The sequence below is a fragment of the Tauraco erythrolophus genome, chromosome Z (genome assembly GCF_009769465.1).
Source record: "Tauraco erythrolophus isolate bTauEry1 chromosome Z, bTauEry1.pri, whole genome shotgun sequence".
Taxonomy (NCBI): domain Eukaryota; kingdom Metazoa; phylum Chordata; class Aves; order Musophagiformes; family Musophagidae; genus Tauraco; species Tauraco erythrolophus.
In genome coordinates this window covers 19166606-19193335 of record NC_141496.1, presented here as the reverse complement: position 1 = coordinate 19193335, position 26730 = coordinate 19166606, and positions in this window count along the sequence as shown.

Below are 26730 nucleotides of genomic sequence, written 5' to 3'. Positions count from 1 at the left end.
GTCCTACAATAATTGTGACAGTTCACTGACTATACTGAACTCTTTCAAGATGAACTCTTCAGTCTGAATTGAAATGATATGTTTTGTGAGTTATCTAGATACTTGCCAAGTGCATGAAGAGAATCCAAGCATTTAGTCTGTCGCACATACAACAATTCACTCATGAATGGGCCAATAGGTAAATTAAGGTCATATTGTAGGAGGTTCATACTCTGTTTACCTTTTAGGGTAGATGGAGCTCCACAGGGAGATTATTTTATTTTCAATGAGATATAAGATTAACAAAGGCCTCTCCCTTTCAAGAAAAAATATAAAACAATAGCATCAATTTCAAATTGTGCCTAGTGCAGATTGTGATCACGCTGACATAATTGCTTCAGAGTTACGGATGAATTGCAGTCTTGGGGTGTAATGCGTGATCAAAATGAAATTGACATTCAAGTGCTGGATTTCATTGACAGTTGCGTCTTGAAGAATACTCATTAAAATTCAATCATTATCTTAAAGATTTTCATAATTGTTTTGAGACTTGTTTAGATCAAAGTAAAATATCAAAAATATAAAGTAGTCATAAATTCTTTCCATGGTAGTATATCAAATGTAGCATCATCTTCAACAAACATTGTAAAGTAGTTCAAATTCTAGAAAGCAAACTGACACATGAAAGCATCTGGTTATTAAGTCTGAAAAGTTAATTTATAATAATAAATGCTTTGCAAGTAAAAAGTCCAGAAGACTATACAGAGCAGATGCAGACAGTCCTGTACTTCTAGTTATTATTTTAGAGTCCAGTAACATTGTTGATTCCATCATTCACTCAAAAGCCAAGAAGTTGCAGAATTTTTCTTCAGATCGTAGAATCGTAGAATAATTTAGGTTGGAAAAGACCTTGAAAATCATTGAGTTGAACCATAAACATAACACCGCCAAGCCCACCACTAAACTATGTCCCTAAGCATCGCATCTACGTCTTTTAAATACCTCCAAGGATGACGACTTAAATCACTTCCCTGGGCAGCCTGTTCCAATGCCTGACAACTTTTTCATTAGAGAAATTTTTCCTAATATCCAATCTAAACCTCCTCTGACCCTACTTGGGGCAGTTTACTCCTGTCCTATTGCTTGTTACTTGGGAGACGAGATGACACCAACCTCCCCACAATCTCCTTTCAGGTAGCTGTAGAGAGCAGTAAGGTTTCCCCTCAGCTTTCTTTTCTCCAGCTTTGTTGCTCTTTGGACACACTCCAGCACCTCAATGTCTTTCTTGTAGTGAGAGGCCCTAGACTGAACGCGCTCACCAGTGTCAAATACAGGGGGACAATCCCTTCCCTAGTCCTGCTGGCCACACTATTTCTGATACAAGCCAGGATGCTCTTGGCCTTCTTGGCCATCTGGGCACACTGCCGGCTCATACTCAGTGGGCTGTTGACCAACACCCCCAGGTCCTTTTCTGCTGGCCACCTTTCCAGCCACTCTTCCCCAAGCCTGTAGCATTGCATGGGGTTGTTGTGACCCAAGTGCAGGACCCAACATTTGGCCGTGTTGAATCTCACACAATTGGTCTTGGCCCTTTGATCCAGCCTGTCCAGATTCCCCTGTAGATAGAGCCTTCCTACCCTCAGGCAGATCAACGCAGAACTTCTCTAGCACATTGCTAATTTCAGAATCAGGTCCTACAATAATTGTGACAGTTCACTGACTATACTGAACCCTTTCAAGATGAACTCTTCAGTCTGAATGGTGTGGGAACCACTGTCAAAGGCTTTACCAAAGTCTAGGTAGACAACATCCACAGCCTTTCCCTCATCCACTAAATCAGTCACTTTGTCATAGAAGGAGACCAGGTTAGTCAAGCATAACCTGCCTTTCATAAACCCATGCTGACTGGGCCTGATCACCTGGTTGTCCTGTATGTGCCATGTGATGGCACTCAAGATGATCTGCTCTATAAGCAGTAAATTCTCATCCATGCAAATTCTCCTATGACACTACAGAAATGAGGTAACACTGGAAAAATTTTCTCCCTTACAGCTTCCGTTTATTTTACTCTCACCTCAGCTCATTATGTTTCCCCAGGAACCAGATTTCTCTCTGCAAATAAATAAGTACTGCTTTATCAGTATAAAACAGCTATTTTAAAAATCATGACTGTTCAGCTACCAAAGGTGCTGCTTAATTCATATAAATTAACATATAAATTTAAGCCTAAATAAAAATCATGTTTCTATGCTCTATATATTTTCTCTTTCTAACTAGGATAACCATGATCAGACATAAAGGATAATAATCAAGTTGGACAGCTAATATGCTGCATTCAGTATTTCATTCCAATCTTCAATATAGAAGGGTTAATATGATAACAGGAATCCTTATTATCTCTCCTTCTTCCAATCGTATCTTCTTATTTGCTTTCCTAGTGGACAACTATGTTTTAGGCAAATAATTTCATGGACTTATGCACAGATCTTTTTCCCTTAAAGGGACGGTTAATTTAGACCTCCCCTCCCCCCACCAAGGTATGTATGCAGTTACAATTATGCCTTTTATTGTGCATTAGCTTACACTGACAACAGTCAGTTTCATCTATTGTTCTGCCTCCCAGGGACCTAGCTTCATCATTCTTCTCGAGTTCTTCATAGCCTTCTCTTCTCTGACAGTCAACCAAGTGATTCCATGTCATCTAATCGCATGAGATAAATGTTATCTGAACAGTCTGAAGTGAGGGAAAGAAACAGATTTCTTGTCTGTTTACATATTTTTTAAAATATAAGGTTGGTTAGTATGAAGAAATACATATTTTTTCCTATCACATTTGTCAATTTAATATGAAAGTACAGCTGGCTGAATATGTCTTCATGGTCCTGTCCTTCTTTGTATATTTTTCTCTAGTTCAGATGCTACAGCTTCCTGTTCACTTGAGTTTTGACAACTAGCATTAGCAAAGATGAAGTGGACCTGGAGTTAGTTCCACTGCCACCACCATCATCTCATGGTACTGAGCACCACATGGTGTCAGGGATGCATGCCCCTATTCACAGAAAAAGTATCTAGTAAAAAGATAATCAACTGCTTGTTTACTGTGACAGTTACCGATTTCTAAACAGAGCCTGTCACTTCAGAAACACAGGACAGAGTCACAAACAGCAAACACCAGAGAGAGATAACAGGGTGCACTAGGTTGGTGAGAAGAGCTTCGTTAGCAGTGACAGGCACAAGAGGAAGCACATGTGATTACTGATCTTTAATAGTTTGGTCTTTGCAGCCCACTATACATGGGCTGGTGTTACACTTCTGTAATGAGTAGCTTGTCACGTAGACATTAACTTCTCAGAAGCAATTACTGATTTTGTTAAGCTGTGGGTAGGCCTGCCCACAAAATAAGGATGATTGTTTGCTCAGATTGTCATGAACTGGTACAGAGAACAAGGTGCGTTTATTTTGAAAAAAACACTCGCAACAACCTGAATATATTCAAGCAGACAAGAAAGATTAATAGAAAGCTCTCAGAAATGCAAGGTAATTCCCATACCTAGGAAAATGCTTAGACATGTAATCACACTTACTTTTGCTCTAAAAGCAAAACAAAATGACAGGCACTCATCTCATGATCACATTGGAAAATAGCAGAATTACAACAAAAATTCATAGTGCTCCAAAATGGTCACAAGCCTTAATGGACAAAATGCATTAGAAGCCTGCTGAATTATTTAGGTGACTCAAACTTTTGATGATATGGAGCCTGTGATGAATGTGTGTACAGTCTTTGTTCTTCATCGAATGTGCTTTTGAGGATAATTCTATGGATGAGGTGAAATAAAAGTAGACTTCTCATCAAAATCTTTACTACTGCTATTTTTATTCCTCATACACAATTATGTTGCCCAGCAAGCCCTCAGTTTGTCCGATGTCTTCAGCTTCCTTTTAAATTTTGAAGTCTTTATGACATCTCATGTTTATTGATTGTTAAACAGCAGGGCAGGGGGCAGAACTGAGTATTTCTCATTTCAGGTTTCATTCTATGACTGAATCAGAATAAGCTTTTATTATAAAAGATTTATAAACTGTATTGCTGAAAAGCTGAAAATCCATAGCTTATCACGCCATTAATTGATTTAGGTGTGCCTTCTCTTGCTCTTAAGAGCTTTGACAGTTTTTTTTTTTTTCTCCTGCTTGCCAAGTTCCCACATATTTGGTGTTTTATTTGACATAAAAGAAAAAAAAAGAAAGAACAAGTGGTAACAGTGCCTGCAGTCGGTCCAGTATTATAGATCTCTTTCTTCACAGTAAGATGCAAGTAAACACATGTCCTTCAGGTTGTTATGTGTAAACTTCATAATTGCAGTGGAGACTGATACAGGGCAAATAAAGCAAGTTCAGTTACAGTGTTAGTTACCTTAGGCTCAGGCTGTTGGTTGACTACTCAAATAATACTCATTCAACATTGGTTGAATGGCTCAGTCATGGAAAAGGAGAGTTACTATAGACTACCAGAAAAGATCAAAGCGTTTTTAGCCCATAAATCACAGCTTACTTAAAAGTTTCTTTGTAATGAGTATAAAGAAGATCTAGAAAGATCTACATAATTACTAACTTTTCCAATAACTGATTTACGCAATTATAAGATTTTTGAAGATTAATTCGTCATAGTGACCTCTGATTTACTCTATTTCCAAGACACCTCTCTGCAGTACAAGAGAGAAGACTTACAGCTTAAAACTTTGGTTTTTAAGATGGAACAAAGGAAAACTAGTGTTTTCTGTAGGCTGAGTATGTTCTGTAGACTAAATTTTCACTGGCCTTACAATACTACAGAGTGAGGTATTTCAGGAATCCAAAAGGTATGTAATCCATGATTGTATTACTCTATGCTTTTAGATCACAGCAGGCCAAAAGCCTGGGGTTTTCTACCAAATTGTAGTGTGAGCAGATGTTCCTGATGAGGCGGATGAAGTTGCTAAACCATTATCCATCATATCTGAGAAGTCATGGCAGTCCACTGAAATCCCACTGACTGGAAAAGGGGAAACGTAGCCCCATTTTTAAAAAGGGAAGAAAGGAGGACCTGGGGAACTACAGGCCAGTCAGTCTCACCTCTGTGTCCAGTAAGATCATGGAACAGATCCTCCTGGCAACTATGCTAAGGCACAGAGTAAAAAAGAAGGTGATTGATGACAGCCAAAATGGCTTCACTAAGGACAAATCCTGCCTGACTAATTTGGTGTCTTCTATGATGGAGTTACAGCGTTGGCGGATAAAGGAAGAGCAACTGATATCGTCTACCTGGACTTGTGCAAAGCTTTTGACATTGTCCCACATGACACACTAGTCTCCAAATTGGATTTGACAGATGGACCACTCAGTAGATAGGAATTGGCTGGATGATCACACTCAAAAAGTTGTGGTCAACGGTTCAATGTCCAAGTGAAGGCCAGTGATGAGTGGTGTTCCTCAGGAGTCAGTACTGGGGCTGGTGCTGTTTAACACCTTTGTTGGAAACATGGACAGTGGGATCGAGTGCACCCTCAGCAAGTCTGCAGACGACACCAAGCTGTGTGGTGTTGTGGACAGGCTGGAGGGAAGGGATGCCATCCAGAGGGACCTTGACAGGCTGGAGAGGTGGGCCTGTGAGAACCTCATGAAGTTCAACCAGGCCAAGTGCAAGGTCCTGCATGTGGGTCAGGGCAATCCCAAGCACAGACAGAGGCTGGGCAGAGAATGGATTGAGAGCAGCCCTGAGGAGAAGGACTTGGGAGTGCTAGTGGATGAGAAGCTCAACATGAGTCAGCAATGTGTGCTTGCAACCCAGAAAGCCAACTGTATCCTGGGCTGCATCCAAAGAAGTGTGGCCAGCAGGTCAAGGGAGGTGATTCTGTCCCCTCTACTCTGCTCTCATGAGACCCCAGCTCTGGAGTCCCCAGCACAAGAAGGACATGGAGCTGCTGCAGCGAGTCCAGAGGAGGGCCACAAAGATGATCTGAGGGCTGGAGCACCTCTCCTGTGAAGACAGGCTGAGAGAGTTGGGGCTGTTCAGCCTGGAGAAGAGAAGGCTCCGGGGTGATCTTATTGCAGCCTTCTAGTACTTAAAAGGGGCCTACAGGAAAGCTGGAGAGGGACTTTTTGCAAGGGTGTGTAGTGATAGGACAAGAGGTGGGCAAGGAGGAGGTTCACTTACCGCCTAGAGGACGGACTTGCCTCCATTCACTCGCTTCCTTTAAGCTACTGCCTTCTGCCTGGTGAGAGGAGGATACAAGACCCCCTTGATCTTGGATTTTTTCTAGTGGCTGTTCCTGTTTCTGTCTCAGAGTATGGTTCCACCAGTCTATCTCTTTCTCAGACTCCTAATACTCCTTAACCTTTCTACTTTCTCTCACAGCTCTGCCACCATGCTGAGCAGATTGTCCACCTGGTCACACCTCACATAGCTGTTCTCACCACTCTGTCCCTTACCAGTGAATGGCTCTGACATTCTCTGCAACCTGGGACCTGGACAGCTGCATGTTTTAGTGAGAGCTCTGTCTGGGTTGCCATGTCTATTCTGCCAAGTGAAGAATACTTAGCTTTCTGCTGGGTGGATACCAACGATAAGCTTCTTCTGAGAGGGTGATGGCCACCAAGTGAGCTCACCTCTTGAGCTGGCAGGGTGACCGTGTCCATCCTGTACCCCTTTCTGAGCAAAGGGCTGCCCGACGCCCTGTTTGCAACTCTATTCACAGCACTTCTGGTCTCTAGTGCTCCCCAGGCTGCGTTTTGTAGGTGTGGGGGTGGCCACTGCTGCTCTGCCAACACCAGGCACTGTCAGCATCTCCAGTGAGAGCTGCCAGCTCCTGGGGCAGGTCTCTCTGCTCCCCTGGCCTTTCTCTGCCTCAGGAAAACCTGCTGTGTGCCAAGACCCACTGCTCCGCTACAGATCGGGCAGGCTCCAGAGCAGCTCCCCTCGGTGACCGGCGTAATCTTGATCAAAGTTCTGCTACTTGCCTCTAAAAAGTTCTCGATTGTTTTCTCAAAAACTAGCTCTTTTATAGACTCTGAAGAGTCAAAGCTGGCCATCTATACTTGCCATACGTTTCATTCGTACCTCGCCTACCTTTAGCAGACTGAAGACCTCTTTATTTGTCACATGAGCGAAGTCTGAAGAGCCCATTGCAACAGAGAATATGCAGTATAGTCAATATACCTTGGTGTAGACAACACTTAACACCTTAATCACCTCTGTTATTGAAAGTTATTGTTCAGGCTTATGGGAACTGAATAGTGTCAGATCCTGCCAGAATAATCATGAAGAAACCAGTTGTAAACTTCAACTTAAACAGTTTTCACCACTGTTTCACAAGGAATACTCCTGTTCTACTCACTGAAGTCAAATAGGTTAACTTCAAACATCCAGAGAGTTGCAAGCTGATCGGATGATGACTAACATCAACTACAAGCAATTTTAATTGCTGGATCAGAAAAAGCTAAAAACACCCAACGCATAAAAGACATAGGAGTCTATTCTCAAATGGAGAAGACAACCCAATACAAGTCGTAATATACAACAAGAATATATAATGGAAGAAATATATAATATATTGGAATGGAATGGAACGGAAAAATAATGGAAGAAATATATAGAATATATAACAAGAATATATAATATAGAAAGACCAAAGCCTTATATGGACTAGCAAACCGTAGTTCTTGTAGTTCTTTAAATGAATTTTTCAGAATCTGATTTTTCCCTCAGGAAAAGCTGCAAGGCAACCTGTGTATGTTACAGATGTATAAAAAGAAGCCAAGTTCAGACAGACTTTGTGGAAGTAACAGAATATTAATATATTCTGACATTATTTCTGTGCATATGTATTTACAGTCTTGGGAATTAAGTGACGAAATACAAAGCTTAATCTATTTAAAGCGGGATCTAAAAGAGAACTTCACAATACAGAGCTTCTCAGAGAATTACGTATGCTTGTCAGAGAGCATCCTGAACTATGCTGGAAGGAAGCGAGGACAAATAGATTGCACTGTTTAGGCTTTGCCTTATGGTTGAACTTAAAACAGCTGGGACTTTCAATTCTCATTACTTTAGGCTGCACCTAATATGGATCATATTGAAGCACAGTACTTGCATTTTGTATTTCTATATTAAGATGCTCACTTGAATTTATTTTATTTAGGAAGAAAGCTGACATTTGATCCAGAAGACTATTAATCAGTTCAGCTAGTGTCTCAGCGAGCCACTCAAGTGTGATGCATATGCTCTGTTTCAATTTAAGCTATGGAATAGATCAAGGCAAATTAATTACATCCTAAGAAAGTATTTTCTTTTTGCTAGTAGAAGATTTGTACATCAACATAAATAGCTCATAAAGAAGCTTAGAGTTAATTCAATCATTTTTATATGAAACTGTCATTTTTATATGGAACTGTCTTTTAAAACCAGTCTATTTTCTAACTGAAACAACATCCACTTACCCTGATTTTCAGAGACACCAATTAACCTAGCCCACCTCAGAAAACCTTAAGCTCAACTTCAGTTTCCTTCAGGAATGTCTTCTTTTCCAGGACAATTTTTTTTTCCTCTGAAGAGTGAACTAACAGCACATATCTGACACTGCAAAACTGCTGAGCGACCCAAGTAAACTAGAGGAAGTGAAAAAAAGATTTAGGGAAAATTCAGTTTTCCCAACAACTACCGTGGTCTGCATGATCAAGATGTTTACTAGTTACAGAGAGAATGCATGACCTATGCTTGTGGATCTTGGGACATGGGCTCCATAAAAGCTTTCATACATACAGTATTGAAAAAATCAATAAAGCTGGCCTAATCAAGACTTTACCATCAATGCTGTTTTCTTAAAAAAAACCCAAACAAGTACTTTTTGCATATCTTTCTTTTTAAATTAAATGTTTGCACATTATTATTTTGCACGATTTACACGTATCAGTATTCCCTATGCATTTACGTTATCCTTTTTAGCTGAAGAAATATATTGGAATAAGTCTATTACACAAGAGATTTGCATTTTCTCTTTTATCATCTTCCTCAAAATAAAAATAAATTTCTGAAGAGAAAAGACCATAATCAGAATCACTATCTGAAATATACACAAGTTTATCTCTCTGCTTGTAGGAGACCAACATGGAACAACTGTTACAAACTAACACCAAGGCTAAATTGTGGCCCCCTGGAACAAATAACTGTTTGCTCAGAAGGGTGCAGACAAGGTAGAAGACAAAAATTTGATGAGGGAACAGGGAGTGGAAATTCCCTGAGGCTTTCGAGGAATGTCTCAAACACTCGAAGGTCCAAAAAACCCTGAAGTAAAACTCTGAGCTGGCCCTGAGACTAATATGCCACCTGGGCAGAGGGGCAGTCTGTATGAATGGCAGACATAACAGGGGGAGGCAAGTGCCATTAGGTGGGGAAAACTGGGGAACTTCTGGACGAGCTCTCCTACACATCCGAGATGCCTGTTGGCTGGACTAACACTGAAAACTGGACCCGTGATATATTTCTTTCTCCCTCTCTCTCTCCCCACCCTCTTCTTTTCTCTTCCCTTTTATTCCTTTTTCTCTAATAAGTAAAGAAAGGTATAAAAACCCCATGCATGTGGTGAGCAATACGTATTTCTGCCATCCATCTATTTGCTGATGAGCCTAACTATGGAATAAATGCTTTTGTTTACCCACGGACCTTGAGTGTGTTCTCAACTTAATCCACACAGAGAGGACCAGCGAATCTGAGTCACCTCTCCCTCCTTTCTGCCACTATATCTGTGGACCCTTAACTGGGATGTGACAGTCACGGGCAGGTATTTGGGACGTGAAAGTGCTCTAGTCAACAATAGTAAGACCTGAGTTGTAATTTTCAAAAGCGTAGGCCAACTTTAGAAAATGAGAAAAGTAGGAAGAGGACCAGTGACCATTGCAGGACCTGTATCAAAGATTGTTCTCTTCTTTAGGTGAAAATCACAGGCTATTCAAAGCTTACATAAGCCTCTTTTAGCATGTTTTTATGTATCTGAAGAAAGGAAGCAATCAGTTCATAGTCACAGTAGGACAAAAATTTAATAGTGGACTTAGTAATTGAAAATACTCAGACTAGAAATCAGAAACGCTTCTGTGAAGACAGGTCCAGTGGAACAGACTGCCTGAAGAGGTTGCAGCATAGCCATAATTTCTTAAATACATCAGAGATATCAACAGAGAATTATAAATTAGTGCTATGGAAGCATTAGACAATTTCTTAGGATCCCTTTCAGTCAATGATTCAATATTAGTCTGATTTATTTAATATTCTGAGGATTGCAGATCATGTTTAAGGACTGGAATAAAATTTAATGACTAAAGGTCAAATTATTGAGACTCCTTTGCTTAACGCATTTGTCCCGTGTTAATGATTGATTATCCAATAAGACAGTAGAATAAATAATTTCATAAACAATGAATACACAATAATGCAGTCTTTTTAGTTAAAGAGAGATTTAATTATAGTTTCTACAGATAATTCCTGAATTTTTTTTCCTCTCTAGGATTCCACATTCTATTGACTTCACCAGGAGTCAGTGGCACTGCTGTGATATGGCATCATCCCCTCAAATTATTCTCCTTTGGTTATCGAGTTGCTGGTGTTCTACAGCCCTAAAATTATTTCACATCACAATGTAGCATACATTATTTAAATCAAGTTACCAGAGTTTATGCTCTTAATTTGATTTGTATTGTATTATTTAATTTTCTTACCTGTGTACAACATATTATTTAAGGTAGTAAAGGTGGCTTTTGTGCTACTCCAGAGAGTCCTTTGTTTTACAGGACATCTGCTATTTTGTTACTTATTTTCCTCGACTTCAACCCTCACTAGTCAACTGATGCTAGACAGATATGAAACTCAACGCACTTTAAAAGTTTAGAGGGTATTTCAAAAGAAATTCTGCATTGAATTGGATTGTGAAAGATGCAATATCACCAGAGCAAAAGGATAGCTCTCAACCAAGGGCACCAATCCCAGATCTCATTACATTATTTACATACAATTTATTGAGAAAAAGTATAGAACTACAATTCTATTAGGTTCTTTGTTGTACAGAGTAAGTTCAAGACAGAAAGTTAACTTGTCAAAAACCTTCTGAAGAAGTTTGAAAGGTCAGCTGAAACCTGTTACAGAAAAATCTATTAAAGTCAGATTCATTTTATCATTCAGATTCAATCCAAAAACCTCCTTCTGGAAAGGTTTGTTCCTATAATTGATGAAGATCTTCATGTGACAGAGGCTGAGAACCATGATTAATTATGTGCCATTTAATATATTGGAATATATTTGTGTCAATGATTGAATACATCAGATTGTTAATCTAAGCCACAATGTGCAAATTTCCCTTACAATGACAGCACTCTTAACAACTACTGAGAAGGCTCTGTCCAGCGTCTAGCATTTTGTGTTTATGGTAGATGACCAGACAAATTCTTTGTCTTCCCTTCCCAGTAATAAAAGAAGCCACTTCACAGTTGCATAAGCCCTTCTTTACCTTGGCTTCTTCTGGAATACTGAATTTTGATTTCTATTCCGTGTTTCTTTCAAACATCACTTTTTACTTAAAAGCTTCTGATTGCAGAGGGTATGGCTCCTTATTTTAATCCCTTCCAACACTCCCTGTGTTGAAAGTCTGTTTATTCAGTTTCTCTTTTGTGTTTAACCTAGTTCATGCAAGAAGCACTGAGTACATGAAGCACCAAACCAAGGCCTTACAACAAAGGACATACGCATTAGAAGAGCTGTGCAACTGCTACCTATTCTGGAAGCATCACTGAAGCCACACCACCAACATCTGTTACCAGGCAGACCCACAGATCTTATTCCAGGGCAAACCTACCTCTGGAATAAGACAAAAGCCCTGGCTGTGATACTGAGTGACACTACAGAAGGTCTGTTATCTTCTGGAAGCACCCAGGCAGGTCTTAAGAGAGTAGCCTGGGTTAGGCTGCCCTTGCCAGGACAAGACCCACCACTTGCTCTCGCCACCTTCTTGCTTAAGAAGTGGAATAGGGTCTGGGTGACATGGTGATCATGTGGAGGGTGGATGGGAACACTGGCAGCCTGTTTTCTGAAGGGACTCCTGGGAAAAGCGCAGTCAGGGAAAGACTGTATGAACTGTCCTAGATAGCCTCAGACACAATCGAATTAAATGAGTGCTAACAAAGCTGTCATGATCTGTTCTGCTAGACTAACAGCAGCACGCTATAAATGCAAGTTAAAACTGATAGCAGGCCTTGATTTTTTTTTTTTCCCTGTGTAATAACTGAAGATATTTCATAGAATACCAGGTTGGAAAAGACCTCAAGGATCATCTGGTGCAAACTTTCTTGGCGAAAACACGGTCTAGACAAGATAGCCCAGCACCCTGCCCATCCGAATCTTAAAAGTATCTAATGTTGGGGAATCCACCACTTCCCTGGGAAATTATTGCAATGGCTGATTGTTCTCATTGTGAAAAATCTACCTCTTGTGTCCAGTCAGCATCTCTCCAGGAGTAACTTGCATGCACTACCCCATATCATTTCCATGGGACTCCTTGTAAAAAGGGAGTCTCCATCTTCTTTGTAGTCACTCTTTCTATACTGGAACATGATGATAAGGTATCCCCTAAGCCTTATTTTCTCAAGGCTAAACAAACCCAGTTCTCTCAGCCTTTCCTTACATGGCAGGCTTCCCAGTCCTTTGATCATCTTGGTGGCCCTTCACTGAACTCTATCCAGCCTGTCCACATTGTTTTTGTATAGCAAGGACCAAAACTGAACACAGTATTCCAGGTGTGGCCTCACAAGTGTGAGATAATGACTTTCTCTCTGCTGGCGATACCCTTGTTGATGCAACCCAGCATCCTGTTTGTGCCAGATGAACTTACCATACCCATAAAAAAGTATGACCCCACAGCTGCTCTAAGTCATTGAGCTCTTTTGCCTCCGACGGTTCTGTGCTGATTTATATCTGCTAAGACTCTCCAAAATAATTTGAATCACAGAATTGCATAGCTGTAAAGAGAGGATTGAGTAGGCGCTGGTGATTATGCTTATGGTTATTGTTTTGTCACATGAAATTCTGCAAAAGCATTTCATGAATGAGTCATGGTGAATTATGTTTAAATTATAGATTGTGACTCATTGATTTTCACATTGTTTTATCCTTCCAACGTTCTTCTGTAAGAATCTAACAGACAAGACTCTGTGAGGCTTAGAAAAGAAAAAAAGAGCTATTCATCTACACTCAACCCATCAGAAGGTCCAATTGTGAGGAGAAGATCACTCTAATCAGGGAAAGAAAACAGTAAGCATTTTCTTGCATCTTCAGTATGTCACAACTTGAGGGAGCTACATACTGGAAAATCTAAACACAGCTTTGTTGCGTTGGTGAAAAAAACATCCTGTTTATGGCACCACAGCATTGGAAGCTGTATTTTTCTTGGTTGGTCTTGACTGCTTTCATCATTAGTACAAATCAAGCTAAATCAATCTTCTTGCTGATAGAAGAAGCAGGGGTTTATATGAATACAATAAGCTTTTCCTAGCTGCAGTTCTCCATTTTTAACCATAAATTCCTGGCCTGATTTTCTTTTTTGTTTTTAAAAGAAGTACATATCCTTCAACACTACTTTAAACAACACAACTCATGCCAGCACTAGATAGTGTCCCACTAGCCCCATGTTAGCTTGTGGCGCTAATGACACTAAGAACATACACAAAATCTGGACCCACTACAGAAAGCCCAGATTAGAGCTAACGCAGGTTCGGGCAGTGACTTCTGTTGCTTCCAGCCTCCTGGTGAAAAGTGGAGAAGGTGTTTCTCTCTCTTGACAGTGGAGGGGCTTCAGCTTCCTTGCTGCAGTTAGGGTGAAGAACACACCACCACTAAGCATTGTGCCTTCTACCTTAACTGCACCGCAGCATGCTGCTCTGAGGCCGATTCCATGGCTGTGACATGCAAGGTACCACTGCTTCTCGGTTACATTCCTGCTGGAGCTGTGGCTTCAGGTATGGTCCTCACTGTGGGGAGTGCAACTGAGGATGGACTCTTTCTCAGCACGTTTGGCCTTAGCTCTGTATCCAGCGTTGGAGACATCAGCTCTCACGTCAAAAAAAGATGCCAGAGACTGTACCCGGCTAACGGTGCTTGAACTGCAATGAAAGTGTTTAATGATAATGAGCAAATTAATCACAGTTTTAATTACAAAATCTTATTCTCCAGTGAATAATCAGAATCTACATCTGGCCTGGGCATTTCAGAGCAGTAACAAACTGATGAGCCTATCACACAGTCTCTTTTTATTGCATATGGTTCTGTGTTAATTGAAAGTAAGAGTACGTGAAACACTGCTAACTGCAAGATTAATTTTATGATACCTATAAGATCATTTTTTTTTGATATCTATTTGCACATAGCAAACGCTATATACCTACTTATATATAGATAATTTATTTAATTATATAAAAATAGATATAAACAGAATATACACGCATTGATCTATTAAGTATAGAGATATTTATATATCTCGCTATAGAGATATTTAAAAATCTAAATAAACTTTATATATAAATAACTCTATACTTATATATCAAGTAGATATCATTAGACATGTAGTAGATATGTATTAGATACATATACAAATGGATATATTGGCTATCTATTTTTCCATATAACACATCTATATAGATATATAGATATACCTATACAAATATATTATACAGATATGTCTATACATTTATTTATAGAAAATATTTTAATATCTATCTCTATTTACAGAATATGTATCTATATATAGAAAATACGTAGGTATAATATAAATCTGGAATATATATCTCTCTATATCTATCTATATATATCTGGGATACATTATATTTATTCCGGAAGAAAAGGCTTCAGTGCCAAGTGGAACATGCCAAACATCTTCATAGTTAAAAGTCAATGAAAAAAATGCATCATACTTTGATTTTGTTACAATGTTTCATTTAAATGGGAAGCTTGCTCCTAATATTTAATCAAACATTAAAGTTTTATTTTAAAAATACAGCATGTTCCCAAATACTAGACAATATTTTGTATTTGTTTTCCAAGTTTTGGCTTCACTGAGCATTATGAAATCAACAGAATCATCTTGGTTTTATGCTAGTGTTTTTGGTGGACATTCATTTGGTGATCATTTATACACATGGCTGGAAGTGGAGAGGAAGTAAGATATCTGGTGAGCTGGAGGAATCTTTCAGTGATAGAGTTCAGATACAGACCGATCCAATCACCACTAAATGGCTTAGAGAATACAATACTCTGGTTCAGTATTAGGAAAATGGTAGAACTTCTCAGCCTTATAAGAAATCTGTTATTACAGCCTGAAACCTCAGCCTACTGCTAACCATGTGTGACTCGCTATGAATTTACAGAGCTTCTAAAAGGCCAGTAGACCACTACGGTATGAGTTACTTACTGATGAAGTTAATGACCTGCAGGAGGAGATAGGTCTGTCAAAAAAAGTAACGGCAAGAGAACTTGAAAGAGGTTGCATGAACACCCAGTGTTCAGTAAACCAAGTGGCTTCCCAAGGATGACCAAAAAGCTGTTTTACAGGAAACGTCTGTGTTTGTTTCCAGTTTTGTGTGCTAAGCTCAAAATCCATGACATGGCCTGGGGAGCTGCAAGGGAGGACTGGACTCCAGCAACCAGGATGGAGAAACAGCGTGCTGGGGAAGTGGTTGTCACCACACTGAGGAAGGTAGCCATGGTCAGTCTCCTGGGAGGACCAGAGGCTTGGTTTACAGTGAGTATCCTGCCTGTGCAGGGCCAAAACCCACCTTTTGCAGGATGCCAAGTCAGCTTCCTACCTGTTACGCCCTTGCAGGCAGAGCCTCCCTTTCGAGTTTTTTCAACATTAAATCAGTAACCAAGTAGTAACAAACTCCTCTCTGTCCCTTTTGATTCTAGAGAATTCCCCCCTGCTGCCTCTGAATCCTGGCTGTTTGCTCCCTGCAGTCTCCCACCTCTGTATTGCAACTACCTACCGATCTGCCTCACTGCACGGGTACGCTCAGCTGCTCACCAGACAGGAACAGTCTCTCCTATGCACTTTTTGGGAAGATTCCAATTTACTCCATGACTCAACTTCCATAAACCTCATTTCAAAAAAAAAGAGAAAAATAAAGCACCGTTCATCTCAAAGAACAGAAAAGAAAAAAACCCCACCAAACCAAACAAGAAGGGCTTTAGAACATTAACTGTATGACTATGCATATCCTGTCTATGGAAAAGACTACAAGTAGTGGGTAGAGGGATGAAGGCGTAAGGCTTTTATCAATACCTGAACTTAAATGGACGTAAGTTCTCAAATAGCTTTCACTCAAACTTAAGCCAACTATAGTCAATTTATCATCTTCTTAAGTCTTTCAAGACTTGAGGTCTTTCTGAAAGGGTTATGCTATCAAGGCAGTCACAGTCATAAGGTAGCATCTCAACATATCTTACCCTCCACCTACAATAATGCCCTACTAGCTGATATCCTGTCAGAGACGCTCTGCCAGGATTATCTGCTCATTTCAACATACCATTTAAAAAAAACCCACAACACAAAACAAAACACAACAACAAACCAAAACAAAAAACAAAGCAAATCTTCTTGAAATCACAAATAAGAGGCATACCAAAAGCCTCAGAACCACATGAAGTTGACATTTTAAAAGCAAAGAAATAGTTATGCAATACTTTCAGAAGCTTCCCCAGCCCATGCAAGACCTCTATCGTGGGCTAGAACCTTAGCCTGAGCATAAATAGTGCACATTTTTTCCAAAGGAAAATACAATTTAAGTTGTATGGATATACCAGCATCCTGGATCAATTCCCATTCTCTCAGAGTCTGTGCTGGCATCTTCAACAGCTAAGGTTCAGAAAGATGTAAGACCTAGTTCTAAAAGGCTTTAATGTATTCAGTAATCCTGCTCCAGGAATTTGTCATTGTCATGATAAATGTTCTATATAAATTGACAAATACATAAATAAAAATATAAAGTATTTCACATTACTCCTCTGCAAGAGACTTAATTTGCCCTGGACAGGCCAAGACTTGTTCTGTTTTAATATACTGAGTTTCTCAGAAGTGTCACAGTTAAATTATCTCTTCTGTATGACGCACTCAAAAGAAGCAAATGGATATCATCTATAATCAGAACTAAGTAAATAGGGGCACAGAAAACAAAGAAATTCAGAAAATAAACATTTTGAAAAATGAAGTTGTCCAGTTCAGATAATAAAAGACATTTGGAAATGTATCATGTTATATCATAGCTACATTCAGCAAGGAAAGTAATCATACAAAGAAGAAACAAGACAAAAACTTTTAATTGCTTGTGGTATATGCTAACCCTGATCTTTACAGAAGGTAAAAATAAGAGAACAATACTTTCCTCAGAAAAATGCAAAAATGTCTCAAGATGTGTAATATGCATGTGACAAACCAGACGGCATTGGTAATGTCACTGAGAGTCAGGTGTCCTAATTACGCCCATCTGTTCAGTTTATACTTGGAGTTTGTCAGTAGAGTTAAGTCACAGCATTATGCTCATGTTTCAAATTCTGTATATTAAGCCAGCCTTTCCAGGATCAAATTACTTCCACAGAAAACATTTTTCTACCAGAAAGCATACATAAAGTTTGAAGGGGACATAAATTAAGGACTTTATGCTGCCACTCAAAGATTTTTGGAATTACAACGCAGGTACCACCTTGATGCTCAGTCACTTAAAACAAATTAAAAAAAAACAAACCACAAACAAAACACCCTCACTGAATAAGAAAATACTTAAATAACAAGAAATATTTTTCATAGCTTTCAACCCTCCCTTTCACCAAATAAAACAAGAAGTAAAAGTGGAAAAACATTAGAGAATGACTTTAAGGATACAGAATGCCTTCTATATGAATAGAGACCAGGGTTCTTCATTTTGTAAGAAGATACCAAGAAGAGCAATAATAAAATCCCACATAACGATGAAGAACTAGAGGGCACCAAAATGATTAGCTAGAGACCAAAACACCCAGAAAGATTCTATTTCGCATGCATGGTTTATGTTATGAAACTAGTTAATATAGCCTGGTTAGTACAACAGACTCAATCCTAGTTCATTGTATTTGCTTAGAAATATGTTCGACTTTGTGTTTGTATAATCTGCATATCTGTTTTAATTTCACCGAAGAGGACGACTGTTTTTTGCAAAACTGGATTACAACACAAATAGCAGCATTGTGTGAAGCTATGTCAAAGAAAACTCTGCTTCATCCTTCGGGGTTTGTTACCCGGAAGTGAGATATACATGTGATTGTGGAAATCTTTTTTTTTGATACAGTTTTTGCCAGCATAAGATGATTTCTGTGAATCCAGAGATTTTTACTTTTATATTTTGTTATCTTCAAAAGTGATTATATACAATTTTACCAAAGAGCCAAACAGATATCAGGAGAATACACACTATGTAAAGAATGCTGTCACTTTAAAGAAAGGCATACAGATTTATTTTTAAATAAAAATACAGATAATATTTAAAGGCACAGTGAACAAATACAATTCTTGAAACAATGTAAGGCATAAAACCACCCTAATCAAAATTATAAGTGTGATATTGTAGTTCATGCAACACCTCCATAGAAATAGTAGTAGGGGCTATTGGGCAATTCATGAAATAAGCCTTCTGTGGTCGGTTGTTAAATTGCCAAGAAAGCATTTGCAACTATTTTAAGACAACTATTTGATGTTAGGAAATACTAGATTTATGGATTAATAAAATGAAAATTTAATTTTTCTTCTGTTTGAATGGCCTATTAAATACATCTGGAAAACACTAAGTCCGTTTTATGAAACTAAACACACCTCAAATCCAATAAAAATCATAGGCAAGAGACAAAACTAAATCATTTTTCAAGACACATAACTCCCAGGAACAATTTGTTTTGATCCTAGATGACAAATGAAAAGAGACCATAAGATCAATATAAAGCCTCTTTGTGTGAGGTAGTGTGAATGAAGCATTTTCACTGACAAGTATTGGAAATAAACAGTTATTTAAAAAAAGCCGAAGACTGAGTTTACCAAAATTCAGAACAAAAAATACTACATTTTTTCCCCAAGTGGGTTAAAAGGTGAGACTAATGCTTCTATTATGCCCACATAGAGCAACTCCCATTTCAAACCCAGAACTTCCAATGTGATCAGCTGGCCTGCAAGTCTGCCACCCATCCTATTACAGATATTCTTCTAACCGAGTAAGGATTCTCATAACTGAAGCACTATGTGACAAGTAGTCTGAATTGATTCAGGATGGGGATGTCAACAGCACTTACAATGTTTGGAGCCCGAATACTACAAAAGTATAGGGAGAAACATGGCACTCAGGGTTTATAGACTCAGAGGAGGCTGCCTTAGTCCTTCTGTAATTCATTTCACCTGTTTCCTTGGGGATCAAAACACTCCTTTTCAATAGCCTCAAAGCACAATACATGAGTAAACCAGAAGTCTCATAGATGCGATGAACTTTTTTCTTAGCAGCTTGGTTATCACTCAGTTTTGTCCAAGTCACAATTGAGCCATCCACTTTCCATCTAAGTTCTGTGTTCTACATGTATGATAAAATTCTTGCAGCGGTATTAGCTCTTATGATAAGTATTTTCATAGAGCATATGAGGTAAATGAGAAGAGAGAGATAATCAAGAAACATTAAATGCTGTTTGCAGTGTAAAGAAAAAGTGTTTTCCCCAAGTATTCTTCTCAGGTCTTTTCTGTGGGCTTTTGCACTGTGGAGGCTGAAAGAGGACTAGACTTACTGTTAAGGGAGTTAACAGATAAAAACTGAATTTCAGAGGTCTTAAGCTGTGGAGGCTGAAAGAGGACTAGACTCACTGTTAGGGGAGTTAACAGATAAAAACTGAATTTCAGAGGTCTTAAGCTCATATTTGCTAACATCTGTTCATAAAGGTAAAACAGCTTCAGTGGAATTTCACAACATTCAGCACATGCAAACATGAAGCAAGTGTTACTCAGATTTACTCTGACAAATGACAGAATATGGCCTCGGATCAAGTTTGTAGGACACCCCAGTAAATTGCAGTAGTCTTCTCTGGACCCACTGCAAAATCAAGTGTGACGGAAAACAGCTCTAAAGGAAGCTTTAAAAGCCATTACATTATCTGATTTGACTGTGTAAAAATGGGGCAAAGTTCAGTTCAGATAATTCTGCTATTTTTGCTGTTACAAATGCTTTCTACTAGTACAGCAATCAATACAAGAAAGGAAAAGATCAACAAGGTGAACATGAGGAAAAAATGCTGGATGGAGAAAAATGGCCTCAAACAGTTACTCATCTAGATCTGGGTTTACCAAACTTAAAACATGATTTAGATGGACTGTGCAACTAACTACAATGTTACAAGCCAACGTCATGTATATCAAAACATACGTAAGTTACTGTTAGTATATTGACAAGTATGAAGCTCAGACCTCACTTTCAATGCAGTCTCCAGTTGCAAATGACATTACAATTATAGGAGCCATATTTCAATAGATTAATTTATTCCATGAAGTCTATATGTATTGAGATTTGTCACACAGTTGTGAGGCAAAAAATGTGGCAGGTGTTTTGGAAAAAAAAAAGCAGTTACCCATACTGAATTAAAGTAATTTCACTGACGACTGCTAGAAAGTATGTTTTGAATCAGTGTGGGAAAATAATGGAAGATTGGCAAGGAGGATTGTAAACATGCTCGAGTGACTTGCAGCTGGGGTGTGGAAAAACCACATGTATCGTACTAATTGTTGTTTCGCCTTGTGTGTTGGACAAATGAACATCTGTGTTTAGATAACATAGGCCTGTGATAGACTTAGAGGCATCCTATTAAAAATGCTTGAGATTCCTGTCCTGCAGTAGGAAAGATCAAAGCACAGTAGTAAACTATGCCTGCGTCAGTCCTTGAAACAGAGAAAACCAGCAGGTTTGGTGACACTCTAGCATGGACTGAGCTCCCTGGTACCTGTGTCTTCGCTTAGAATCATAGAAACATAGAATGGTTTGGGTTGGAAGGGACCTCAAAGATCATCTAGTTTCAACCCCGCTGCCATGGCCAGGGAAACTCTCCACTACAACAGGTTGCCCAAAGCCTCATCCAACCTGGCCTTGAACACTTCCAGGGATGGGGCATCTACAACTTCTCTGGGCAACCTGTTCCAATGCCTCACCACCCTCTGCGTGAAAAATTTCTTCCTTATATCCAATCTAAATCTCCCCTCTTTCAGTTTAAAACCATTGCCCCTTGTCCTATCACTACACGCTCTTGTAAAAAGTCCCTCTCCAGCTTTCCTGTAGGCTCCCTTTAAGTACTGGAAGGCTGCAATAAGATCACCCCGAAGCCTTCTCTTCTCCAGGCTGAACAGCCCCAACACTCTCAGCCTGTCTTCAGAGAAGAGGTGCGCCAGCCCTCAGATCATCTTCATGGCCCTCCTCTGGACTCGCTCCGGTAGCTCCATGTCCTTCTTGTGTTGGGGACTCCTGAGCTGAACACAGTATTGCGGGTGGGGTCGCACAAGAGCAGAGTAGAGGGACAGAATCACCTCCCTCGACCTGCTGGCCACACTTCTTTGGATGCAGCTCAGGATACGATTTGCTTTCTGGGCTGCCAGTGCACATTGCCGGCTCATGTTGAGCTTCTCATCCACCAGCACTCCCAAGTCCTTTTCCTCAGGGCTGCTCTCAATCCATTCTCCACCCAGCCTGTACTTGTGCTTGGGATTGCCCCGAGCCACGTGCAGGACCTTGCACTTGGCCTTGTTGACCTTCATGAGGTTCTCACAGGCCCACCTCTCCAGCCTGTCAAGGTCCCTCTGGATGGCATCCCTTCCCTCCAGCATGTCCACAACACCACACAACTTGGTGTTGTCTGCAAACTTGCTGAGGGTGCACTCAATCCCACTGTCCATGTCACCAACAAAGATGTTAAGTAGCACTGGCCCCAGTACTGACCCCTGAGGAACACCACTCGTCACTGGCCTCCACTTGGACATTGAAACGTTGACCACATCTCTTTGAGTGCGACCATCCAGCCAATTCCTTATACACCGAGTGGTCCATCCATCAAAACCATGTCTTTCCTGTTTAGAGACAAGGATGTCGTGTGGGACAGTATCAAATGCTTTGGATAAGTCCAGGTAGATGATGTCAGTTGCTCTTCCCTTATCCATCAATGCTGTAATCTCATCATAGAAGGCCACCAAATTAATCAGGCAGGATTTGCCCTTAGTGAAGCCATGTTGGCTGTCACCAATCACCTCCTTATTTTCTATGTGCCTTAGCATAGTTGCCAGGAGGATCTGCTCCAAGATCTTGCCGGGCACAGAGGTGAAACTGACTGGCCTGTAGTTCCCTGGGTCTTCTTTTTTTCCCTTTTTAAAAATGGGGGTGATGTTTCCCTTTTCCAGTCATTGGGAACTTCACCAGAATTCCATGACTTCTGAAATATGATGGATAGTGGCTTAGCAACTTCATCTGCCAGTTCCCTCAGGACCTGCGGATGCACCTCATCAGGTCCCCTGGACTTGTCCACCTTCAGGTTCTTTGGATGGCTTGTTTGCCTCTGCCTGAGTGCTGCTTTGAGGATCCCCCAGTTGGTGAGGTAACAAAAATAAACTTCTTTACATTTCATCCATGGTTTTGTATTTGTTTCTGTGTCCTGTCTATGTCGGCTCACACAATCAGGGGTTTAAAGTTTGCTAGACTAAAACATTAGGTAACATTTTTGAAGGTATATGAACCAGGAAATGTCAAGATGATGAAAAACATCAAGGCAAACATTAAGTTGAAGAAGAGCTGAACAATTTAAAAATTCAAAATTGTAACTTCGGTTTCAAGGCTTGTGGTTAGTGAGTCTCTAGAAAACAGAGGTTAATACTTGAAGTCTAGAGTAGAGTATGAGTAGTGCATAGGTATGGCTGCAGGAAACACGATAATATTGTTGAGTCAACCATTCCACAGAAGCTTTAGATTGGGAAGAGTCTGAGCCTATTTATTTTTACAGCAGTGCTAAATCATTCATCTCTTCCTGTAATCTGGCTTTTAGCATTTGACTATATTGAATCATGTAACTAGAGACACTGTCATAAGCAAAATTCACGGAATGACTAGAGGTCGACTAACTCTGGAGCTGCTTTGATTAATTCTAGAGCTGCTTAAATCCAAATCCTCAAGTGTTTTACGATACTTTGCATTTACAGAGCTCTGTTACATAACTTACAAAACTACGAACCAACACACATTGAAAGTCATTAGTACTCAAATACTGAAGACAAGTCAGAATGTCTAAAATTTACTCAAGAAGACATTGTGGGATAAAAGCTCTTTTTACTGCTATAAGCTAATAGTATCCCATTATTCATATGAGAGTTGCATAATCATGCTACTTATGCTACATAATTTCATTTATGTGAATTAATATCACATCTAAGTTCCCATTTCAAACATCACATACTTATTGAAATTTGTGGAGAAAGTTTGGTCTAGCTGGAAGTGTGGATATTCAGCATCATGACAAAGGAAGTCTCTCCATGTGGGGCATGAAGGATCTCAAACACTAATCGCATAATCTATTACAAAAAAAAAAATCTGAGCTACTGGAGAAAACCTATGTTTTCATCGTAGAAATAACTGACAACCATAAGTCTAAATCATTCCTTTTTAAAGTGTTCCTACATGGAAATTCTACATGCAATAAATTTTGTTTTGGAGTGTTTATTTTAAACTATTATATTCAAAACTGGTGAACAAAAATTTCATAGGTCTCAACACACAACTCTCCTCTGTCCTTTCAGTCAAGTATTCAGCAGGACTCAGGCTGAATCTGTGAAGCTGATCCATTTGCTCTCACAGTTCTAAGAATCCTATCACATGGTAATGGACTTTCCCTTTTTCACAAAAAAAAAGTTCCCCCAACTCACAACCTCCTTCCTTGCAGATGGCATGGAAGAGAGCCTGCACTTCACTGCACAAATACCTGCAAGCATCGGGGTACCTCCTTGACCACAGCCCAATGGAAGATAATACTGTTATCTCCCTCCTGAAAATCTTTCAACCCCAAATCCACATAGATTACAGTCTGCTAACTGCTTCTAGTCTACAGTTGATCTCAGAGATCCACTAGAGAGACAAACTCTATATATCTCTGGGATATATGTATATAACTGGGAATATATTCATCCAAAACCATGCTGTACTGAATTCTTAATATACAAAAACATAAAACTGGAAAGGATGAAGATTAGGCATTCCGAGGTCTCACTCTAGAGGCAGCCATCTGGACTGTGGTGGCTGGACATTTTTAAAACCATTTCGTAATTTTCACAGAAAAGGAACAAAAAACCATACCATGGTGACATCTCTCAACTTCAATGAATACAGCCAGACTGACCTGTATCTTCAAAGCTTACGCGTTTCTTTCTATCTGCCACTGCCGCCCTCTGTTTTGTATCAGCTCTAGCAAACCTTTCCTTTGCACTTCAGCTACATTTGCATCCTGATCACATCCAGCATGCCTCATGCCCCAGGTTTTCAGGTCACAGCCCAGACTGACCTGCTGCCTGCAGAGGCAGCAAGTGTCAAAAGCTTGAACCCTATCAGCAAGTTTGAGATGTTGTCAGACACAGGAGAATATCCAGCATTTCATAGAAAAGGAATTATAGCTGCTAACAGTCACTGCTGAAGCAAACACAGCTTCTACTGTCCTTCCTGCTCCCCATCTTTGTGTTCTATATCAGATATGACAAGTAGCAGAAACCATCTTGTAATACAGCATACAGGTCCTGAAACACTACATCTTCCAGCAGCATTTCTCACCATTGTAAAAGCCGTATGGAGTGGGCTACTAATCTACATAGTGTACAGCAATGTTTAAAAGTGCTGGAATTTACTTTTTTTGAAAAAGAGAATCCTCTCTGACTGCAAAGGGCAGACAAATAGGTCACATGCAAATATCTACAGGACACATCAGTTGCTACATTTGAACTGAAACTGAAGAACGTTAAGCTTTTTAACCAAACAAATGTGAGATGCCTTTCCCTTACCAGATTCTTCCTAGTCAGTTATGTTAGATGCTTGCAATAATCCAAAGGGAATTTTCAAGACATTCTTCCCAATTTGGTTGTTCATCCTCACCCTCTTGTTCCTTAAGCCTGGTTCTTGGCTGCTGCTACATCTTTAGCGGCTTTACAGGGCAGGACTCTCACTGTGTTAGGAGTATCAACAAAGAGGGTCCCAGTGTGATTCAGAACTCCTAGTCCTTTTAGGACACAAGTTACCACTACCTAAAGCACTTCTACTCAGAAATCAAAGAAGAGTAAAGATATAACAGTGTTATAATGGCTTCTGCTTCTATTTATTAAAATAACTCCCCAAGCAAGATCTATCAAATAAAGCTAAGCTTATTTTTGTTACAGCAGTCATGTTCTTAAGCTTACCCTTTGATCTCTCTTTTGCAGTTCATTGTTCTTTCTCACAGATTAAGAAGCTTGACTATGTCTCCCCATCCACTACAAGGGTTTGCACAGGAATCATACCGTTTTACTACTCTTAGCTGATTCATGAAGTGCATGGCTTGACTTGATTTACCTTCTCTCCTGTTAAAAAAAGAAGGAAAATATCTTCCCTAACAATTGCAGAATGTATCTTATTTTGGGTGGCTGTTGCAGCCCTAACTGCTACTGATTTACGTTAGAAAATTGTCTTCTGGATAAACTAAAATATACACTATTAAACCAAACAAAAAAAATGGATGAACATACACACAAGCCAAGCCAATGCATTCGGGTTATGTCAGACTTCCTACTCAGCCAGATTCGTTTGCTCATGAGCAACATCTAGGATTAAAAGTTCCTGGAACTTCCTGCATCTCAGTAAGTTTTCCTAACACACAAAACCTGCTAGCGTGATTGGAAACTACTCAGGCGACACACTAAAACAACAGCTAGGTTGTGAGAGGACAGGATGTTGCTTCAGTTTGGACAGCAGCAGTACGTCAGCTTCATTTTCCCAGTGTCTGTACTACTGTGGCTAAGAGACCAGGTGAAATTTCAGGGTTATCCATTCTAGAAAACAAAGAACAGTGTCTTCTGATAGAGATCCTCAAAGTTCTCATTATATAACGAGACTAAGCAGCACAAGTTACAGGACAATTAAGTAAATTCAACTAAAAGGAGATAATGAGTTCTGTCTATGAAAATTATACTTCTGCCCCTGAGTTGATTATCCTGGAGCACACAAAACAGTCATAGAGCTAGGGACTGAGTTAAAACGAGCTCAGAAGTATTTACCTTGTTGCAGCAGGTAGCTGAAGTTTGAGGCATTGCTGTAACGTGAGCAGATGTTTCCTTATGCTGATCTAAGGAACCTGAAACTAAAATAAGCTTTAATGCATAGTAGAGATTTACTCTGAATGTTTTCTTAAGTTCTGTCTCTCTCAAAGAGCAGTTGCGTTTTATAAATGCTTAAAGAACTAACTTGCCTACATTTACATACAGCCATTTTTAATGTTAACAAGCACACTTAAATTCTCTAAAGACAAAAGCAACTCAAATTAAGTCACAATTCTGCTCATAACTAGTCTCCAAACTGTTGCATTCACTAATGGGAGCCAACAGCTCCAGGAGATATACAGAACCTGCTACTGAGGAGAAACTCTCACTG